Source organism: Manduca sexta, chromosome 21, assembly GCF_014839805.1.
Source record: "Manduca sexta isolate Smith_Timp_Sample1 chromosome 21, JHU_Msex_v1.0, whole genome shotgun sequence".
In the NCBI taxonomy this organism is placed as follows: Eukaryota; Metazoa; Arthropoda; class Insecta; order Lepidoptera; family Sphingidae; genus Manduca; species Manduca sexta.
The window spans coordinates 1,414,639-1,424,056 of NC_051135.1; positions in this window are offsets into that span (position 1 = coordinate 1,414,639).

Here is a 9,418-nt window from a genome sequence, read left to right on the forward strand (position 1 = left end):
TTTGATATTTTGTTATGGATGATAGATTAGTGATTAATTTGGTTTTAATGAGGCCTTAGTAATAAAAAACGTGTTACATACTTCGCAAATATTGTATGAGTATCTTTTTTTCTGGAAACGATATTTGTTTTCTTTTTACTGAAGCTAACCGCCAAAAATATCGTTAAAGGGATAAGTTTGAAACTTTTTTATCAAGAGACGTTTAGAGTCTGTTAAAACCTATATAATATATTAAATACACACTAACATTATGCTTTGTCCCTTTTCAGGGGTAGACAGAGGTGTATCACACTCACATTTCGCCTATTAAGTATCTAAGGTCTCATGAAATGGACATATACAGGCCTATACATTTCAACAATGCGCAATGTATAGAAATTTTGAATGAAGAATATCAGTAAACTTCAACATTCGCGTCTATTAAACTTACAAATTTGAAATTCGAAGAGACTAGTCCCTCTCTTTATAATTACGGTTTGTTTGTCAGTGTGACAATAGCGGGAGACGGGTTCCCCAACTCCCGTACTAATTAAAACTTCTCCCAAATATCGCGAATTAAAGAAAACGATACTAAACTTTTATTTATAAAACTGTAACTCCTCAGAAACAGTCATGGAAAATATTTAAGCAAAATGTACAATTGTTGGCCTTAACTATTGAGAGAAAATGTTACTGGCAAACCTTAAATGGAGATAAGATAGGGAGAAGGACTAAGAAAGGACAAAGTCAAGAGCAATCAACACTTTTATCATCTCGTAATGCTCGTCATATCATTCTTCACCGCAGTCTTACAAACGGAGTAATGGAAAATCTGGAATTCAAAAATCCAGTTTTTAAAATCTTCAACTCAACATTATCCAAAATCACCTGTAAAACAAGTGAATCCCCAATAAATTTGATAAGAACGACAACTTAACTAAAGAAAACAAATATCCAAGTCACGATACAAGCTATCACAGGAATAAGCCGCTAATACAGCAGTGGGACCGACAAGAGCCGGCAAATAAACAAATGTCCGGTGATTTTATTGAATTAGACGATCACAATGGTAGGCGGTCAACAGTTCTGCCGAGTCACGGCTCCCGGCACCCACAAAAGGTGGCAACACTCGCTCAATGGATGTTTGATCAATAAAACTTGTATCTGCTTGGATGATTTGGTGTTTCGTGCTCCGATATCGTTTACATCTAGATATTTTTAGTTGGAGTTGTTTTAGTATCGGAATTGATTGTTGTTACAAACTGATTTGCAAATTTGTTTTTCGTTGAATACCCAAATATATATTATTAGTGTTGCTTGCGGCTTCGCCCGCGTGCAAATATTCCGATACAAAAGTCCCCATAACCATGACGACGCCAAGGCTATTTAAAAAATTAAATTTAAAATTCAAATATTATCCATAATAGCATATTAACGGTATAAAATTATTATATTAACGGTACAAACATGGCTTATATCTTAATATCAATTATAGAAACATAGACTAATATATTTCATAGTACATTTTTGAGTAGATCCACAACTCTCGATCATGTATCAAAACCCATAGCAGAACAAAACTTCGTTCAAATTTCGAATTTAATTTAAATCATTGACACTCAATGAAGACGTCCAAGCGGTAACAAACTTTCTTAGCCGAAGTTGCTCCCTCCTCGAGTGCCGTGTTTTGTTTTTTCTCGTGACGTTAACTGGCTGCCAGCTCGTTCTATCCAGCACAAACTTAATCCAAGTTTAATGAACAATACGACAGGCCCTTAATCAAACTTTGGATTTCCTAACTTTATTGCCAGGCAAATTTGAATCGTGCGATCTACTTTCGGTAATCCAAATTACAATGCGAACGGTAGAAAGGATATGCCGTTTTGGAATGAAAAAAATGCCGGAGAAAAACCTATTTAGCTGACTTGATCGTATTATTCGTTTCTTGTTTTGCCTTTAGATACTGAAATATCGCGACGAAAGACTCTTATTTAAAGATTACATCGGATCCATTGTTGTTGAAATATTCATTTTCAGTTAACTTTACTCCAGAGTTTTTATAGACGATGATTTGCAAATTCAAAAATAACTTGTTATCTTCTAAAGGTTAACCAACTAATCATCTGATTTTCTATTTAGTTATTGGGTAGGCATTTTTGAACAAAATAAAAAACGTGTATGGCTCAAAAAAATCCATCAATTAATGCACTTTTTAAATCGTTTGTCATATTAGTCTGTCATGAGCATTGTATCATGCGTTTAATTTTATAAGAATACAAAAAAAAGAAAATTATATCTGTATCGGCAGATGTAAACCTAAAAAAATGCTATACAAAAAGAGTCAGCTACTACTTACTAGAATTGCTGGTAAAATTCACATTAATTACGATTGATAAACGTTTTAATATTAAGATTACAAATGCTAAATCACAATGTTTCTTTTAATCCACGCCGTAATAGGCGATCTTTGGAGACTATCAGATATACAAAATAAGACTCTCTAGCGTCGTATGTTCGCATCTTCTAAAATAACATTTATTTTATCTCTCTACTTATATAAATAATTGAAAGTCATATCCCAAAACTCGTACTTATATAAAACTTAATATTAACGAAGACATCTGCTCATATTTTTTATAAAAGAATTTCTTTAATTTCGCATCCGAAATATTTAAACGTGGAACTGTTTCGAATTTATTAAATTTAAAATTCGGCATCGTTCCAATCATCCTTTTTTGAGTAGGGGACCGTGGAGCCAATTTTCTGTAATGGCGGGTTGCGTTTCCTATCTTTGTACCGCCGAGTGCCGACGTTTTTTGCAAGCGCGCCCCTCCCACGGCGAGGGCAACATGCGATGCTAAAATTTATGGGGTACATTATATATTTTATCTACACATGCCTTTGTTCGGAATGCGCATATAAGTGTTGACGGGTCCTGTAAATCTTGTGACAATGTTTATAAGACTTTGTTTACAGAGTAAATAAACGTATCATCAATAATTACTCTTAATATTTATGTCATGCTTATGGAAATAATATACATTACAGATAAAAAATATTGATTATTTTATCTTAGTGTGCATATAATTATTAAATTTAGAAACAAATATAATAAAAACCCCACTGATAAAAAGTGATACCTACCTTTTTTATAATCCTCCACTAAGGTAATGTCGAGCGATGAGTGACAAGAGCATCTCCCGACAGTCGCCATAATTGTGCCGAAATATTTAATTGCTTCTTCATATTTCACTTAAAATCATTTGAGTAAAATAGATATAACAATTCATCATCCTAAAAATTGTATGCATAATAGTTCTTTTTTCAAAGTTTATGTTTAGAATGTACAGCAATTTATTTTTAAATAATGGCCAGTTATAATGTCAATATGAAAATAAACTAAATACAGCCAGTGCTCATTGACTTACAGAAAATATTATCTCCTCCAAGCACGTAACCAACTCCCATCGTCCCATTTCCTTCAGTGTTCAAAACCTGACTTGGGACATCGATGTAAAAATATAATACGCCGCGCAGTCGGCCAAATGTCCAATGTTCAATGTCTTTATTGGACATCTGAGTGTGCAGCTGCTGCAGGTGATAAAGGCAGTACATGGCACATATAGTAAACACGTTCATTCTTAATTTGTAAAGCCTTAACTAGTAGCCAACTGTATGTTTGTAATACAAATAGTCAAGGGAAATAAGACATCTTTATGTAACTTTTTTTAATCAAATATGCTATGAACGTGTTTTAAAAGAAGCTTTGATACGTCAATGAATGATGAGAGAGAAATGATGAAACAGAATTAATTTACGAATTAATTCTGTTTCATCCAACGACAAAGATGATTTTTTGTAAGTAATCATTGCATTTATGCACTAACTACATAAATTGAAAAATTTGTCTCCCACTTTATATCTTATTTTCCAAATATATTTTGAAATAAATGTTCTTTTTGCAGCACTTTTTAACTCTACTTCACAAAAACAATATACCATAAATACCAAGACAATAATTTAAACCTTGGCGTACTTATGACCAATCTCTACGTTTTGATTTATTAACATTGTACCAATAATCGTGTCTCCATATAATTGCATAAAGAATGATCAATACATGAAAAAAACCATACCATTATACATCATACCTACTTATATAAGTATGCTATATAGTATACGCTAACAATGAAAGCAAACTTGTGAGCCAGCGTTTCGAGCGCAGCGTCGCGTCGGTACGTCAGCGTGTGTCAGACGTTTGACAGCCGACAGCGCTCGCTCCTACCCACGTCTCCTGAGTGACGTCACCCCAGCACTAGCATTTATGTGCTATTTTATAGCAAATATGAATAAGCACTCTTACTTTATTACTAAATAGTAGATCTTAAAATCCTCAGTTTGCATTTAAAACGTATCTTATTTGGTTCGTCTATTCCAGATTTGAAAACCAAATATGTAATAATTAAATACTTTATAACATCTACAAAACAAAATTTATCTTACTGGATGTAAAAAAAAACTTTAAAAATAAATCTTTTTTGAAAAAAGAACATTATTACTCAAGTAGATACGATATAACATTAATTATTTATTCATTTGCTATATCAATAGAAAAGAATATTTTTTTCGAATATTTAAATAAAGAACATTTAAAACATGATATTATTTGTATTTCAATATTGAATATAAGATTTATTCAATGCCTTTATCTGCTTCAACCATTCAATATGAACTGTATTTGGTTCTCGAGTCCCTACACCGAAAGCCGCAACTCAATGGACTCTGAATACTGTATTCAGCGCTTGAACGGTCTACATTACGTCATCTGTTCATCTCGCTAGTGAATCATTTTATAATATGAATCAACCATTATCGAGGCCCTTCATCACACCGCTAGAAATAAAGGAACAATGTTGCTTGATTTGTTAATACAAACATTGCAGTATTCAGTAAAATTGACTTTTTATTTTAAGGATTAAGGTAGCATATTTAATACTCTATTCAACTCAATAGAATTATAAGTAATATATCGTTATTTTCAAAATAATTATACAAGTGTTACTAAAACTATAGTACACAAGTATGTTTAAAATGGGCAAGTCACTTGCCTGATCAACTTGACTACCTACTATAAACAGCAGCACTAAATTAAATCACAAATTACTGTATAGCATCGTACTTCTCTCGTGGTAATAACTCATATAACACTAAATACTCTGTAGTTACGCTGACTACTGTTCTACTTTTGAGAAATAACTCTGCTTGAACATTACTTGACGGCGGTTTTTGCTTGATGGCGGGAATACACAAACCAAAAGTACCTACAAAGACACACTTGTATATACTATTTTACAAATTAAATAGACAATAATTATTTTAAAAGAAGAATGATAGTCAACCTATGTCTTGACGTAATACTAACTCATAGTGCTGCTTGGTCAATAAGGAAGTATTCCCGTAATTGAACACAGAAGGATTGTCAAGATAATCTATACTAATAAATATAGCTGAAAAGTATTTTGTTTGAACCCGCTAATCTCAAGAACTACTAAATCGATTTTGATTTTTTCCACTAATCAGAAACTACATTACTCCTGAGTGCTATAGGCTACTTTTTATCCCGGAAAAATATAAAGCAGGACTTTTATCCTCGATAAACTTTTTCACGCGGAGAGAGCCGCGAGCAATGCTGAATAAAAGCGAATCATTGCATCGCTTTCAGCTAGTAGGTACTGTGAGCTCCCAGAAAAAAACATGATATAAAAGTAAAGGATTAAAATTATTATAACTCCGTAACTCCTGTCTATTTATAAATAAGAAAAATAAATAATAATTTTAAAAATATGAAAATATATTATAGTTAATTTTCTAAAAGTGTATTTCAGCGCAATAATTTTCTTAGATGAACACATTTTTTCCAATATACTTAAATAGCATATTGTAAAAAAAAGTATATAGAAATGTATATAGTATACTACTAACTATAACACTCCACACAAAAATACAGATTTACGCACATACAAGGAACTAAAGCTGATATTATTTTGCCATTTTATGTGTATGTTTCACAAAAACGTCAAATGTTACAGTCGCGGGGAAACGTTTGGTATTCTTGGGTTTACCAGTACCAAATGACGTATCTGCAAAAACTGCCACCCGAAAACCAACTCTAACTTATTGTAATATGGTTAAATTTTGTTAATCGATACATATGCCTTTTATAGAAGTTTCCGGCTGAATAAGCAGCTCTTTCATTAATCAGGAAACAGTCGCGACAGTGCAACGGCGCTGGCGTCGCGGCTCAATTTTTTTCCTCTTTCACCCTTAGATTGGATATTGGACACGATTTCCTGGGAAACTTGCAAGAGACTGGGTGGTCGTTGCTAATCAATAGCTTAGATTACTTACACATGTATGAAAATGTATGAGACTAAAGTGTCGTACTACATTCTAGTAGTCTGAAACGTAATATGTTCTGTTTACATCTCTTTGTGGATGGATTTATGCTAATTATCATTTATATACTTGCCGACGCAAAGAAGGCGCCGTTAGGGATACAACACATCGTCGTTTTCATATCAAAATGTCGTATGTTTAAATACCCTGTTTCAGGAAACACACAATTGATTTGATTATAGTATTATGAGACAGTCTTTTTTTCGGAAAGGGCATAATTTACTGTGTCTATTCAACCGTAAACGGATTGTACACATATTACCATTTGCACTATCTTTTTATAAAACCAAACATACCTAGTTACGACATTTTGATATGACGGCGACGACATATGATAACTAAATAGCGATTTTGTAACCGCATAGATCTTATGTTCATTTTGACGACTTCCTACATCTCATTAAAATTAGTATGTTTATTCGGTTGCTAAATGTAAGAAAGCTCTTGAGCTCTTCTTTGTATCAAGCTAACGAAAAGCGACTGAAACCGACAAAATAATGTTTAATTTAGAAACCTCTTGCGCTTACCAAATAACGACCGAATTTAACTCTTCTTTTATATTATGGCTTCCCCGTTTAACTACCGGTGATTTTGCGAATTTCAAATAATAATAACGGAAATATAACAAACTGACCAAATAATCGTACAGGTACTTGATAGAACAAAATTATAAATATCAATTTTCGAATTTAACTCAATAAATTTAAGACTCAAAATACTCACAATCGAGGTGACAGTACAACAAACTTAAGAATCAAACCTCGCATCAAAGTAATTTCAAGCCGACAAAAAAGTTCAAAGACTATGAAACATGTTGCCTAATATTATGGAGTTTTAAGCCTTTATAATGTAAATAACTTAATGTTAAATGATAAAAAATATCCTTCGCTAAAAACCTATTTGGCCGATAACATCCCTTCAAAGGAGATTTGCATTTCAATGCATAAATTTAACCTATGTACAGCGGTGCGTATCTCAAATATTGCTTTTATCTCCTCCCCTACGTCACTCAGCACTCCATCCCTAGAATTATCCCTCCTTGAATACGGAGGACTCGGTTTTCAAGTTAAGGCGGTAGGGTGAATTATTATTTTTTCATATTTTGCAATGTAAATTTATTTTTTGTAATAATTAAATAGAGTATTATAATAAGTAGAAGAATACTGGTTTAAGATGAAGAAGAAAGCCCTAGATAAACAATTTGACCAAAAAAAGCAGAATTCTAGATGAAAAAAATTATTACCCACATTTTTAAAACTTTCTTTGTTATAAATAACACACATATTTGCACATGGACATCTCGACACAATTACTGTTTTAAATTAATAATATTCTGCAACCAACCTTTATTTTCTTTCTCTTTAAGTATTAGCTTTTTAAATTTAGAACATAATGTAAACTAAACACTCATTCTAATCGATATGGACATTACATGAACTGCGAAAGTATAACCGTCATAATCAAATTCCCAAGTGAAGCCATCCCTACCATTGTTAGACGCAGAATTTTTGCTACTGTTTCGAACACCCCCGAGACCGATCCATCAAAACGATATAAACTTTGTGCCCCAACAGAACTTGGATTCGAACCCGATTGTCTCGTCATACGATGCTCGGCTTGTGTCAAAATGTTTACGGTGATTTGGTATTTTCCGCCCAATCGATCTGTATTAGTTGTGAGATTCGTGAAAGCGTAAAATTAAAGTTTGTTTAAGATTTTGATCGATTGACTTGTTTGTTAGCGATTGTCAGACTTGGTACAAGTAATGTGGATTTTGGGCTCACATTACTTCACAGAAAAATTTTTAAAATGACAAAATGTACATTGTACATTCCACATTACACCATACAAAAAAATGTTGGATAGTCCAAATTAAAAAATATTAAATAATAAAATTAGTGCAAAAGTGCGAAATATACACTGTAAAATTTAAAACACTAAAAAATCTGTACTCAAAACTGGAATCGAAATGTCAAATATTAAAGATCCTGAATAAATCGCAATTATTTATAAAACACTGATCGATTTTTTTTAATATTACATTAAATTATTATATTTGCTTCATCCGTACACGTTTTTACCCAAGTAAAAGAAAATCGATTTTATATTAAAATTATCATTTAATTTTAAATTAGTAGTAAACAAAAAGTCGGAATCTTCGCAAATCGTTTCGCCGCTGCATCGCAGTTTTTGAGTCGAAGCGATCGCAAAAAGTATCGCAGCGCCGCGTCACCGCTCTACAATGACAAATGATGTGGAACGCTGTGGATTTCGAGAAATACCTCGCTTCTGCAGTCTTAAACAATGACATGGATTTAAATTTGTATCAATAAATGTAGATTATTGGATTGTGGGTGGTTATTGACAGCTTTAGATACGATTCTGTTTATGGTATTAATGTTTTGTACTAAAATATAAATTTAAAGTCATATAAAGTGGCTACATCAGTATTTTTCTATCGGGCCTGAAGCCTAGTGTAACGCCGTGAACAAATGTAATAATTAAATTGTTGTGTCTATTAATAAATAAATAAAAATAATATGTAAGTTATAATTCGGTTTAATAATCTTTTGACATATAAGTACGAACATTTCATAAAACAAACATTTTATACTTATCTTGTCTAAAAAATTACGTAAGATGTTGATTGGATATTGAAAAGATATTTTTCCAAGAAACCTGCGTTCACAGCAGTGGCGAAAGATGAAATTTTCCCAAAGGGAACCGGACACAACATATAGGTACTTATATGCATAAATTCGATCTGCAAATCGTTCAAATCATAATTCTACATAAAGGGATGCCTGCAAGAATTGGGTTATATGGACCCTTTGCAACTATTTTGCAATAGACTATAAAAAAATTTACTCTATCTATATCTGTCCCCGGCGGGCTCGTCAAGTACAAGTCCGTTGTTGCCAAACCAATGTAGGAAGACACTCACCCATCCCTAGTCTGTCAGCTCTCTATAACCGGCTGTCTA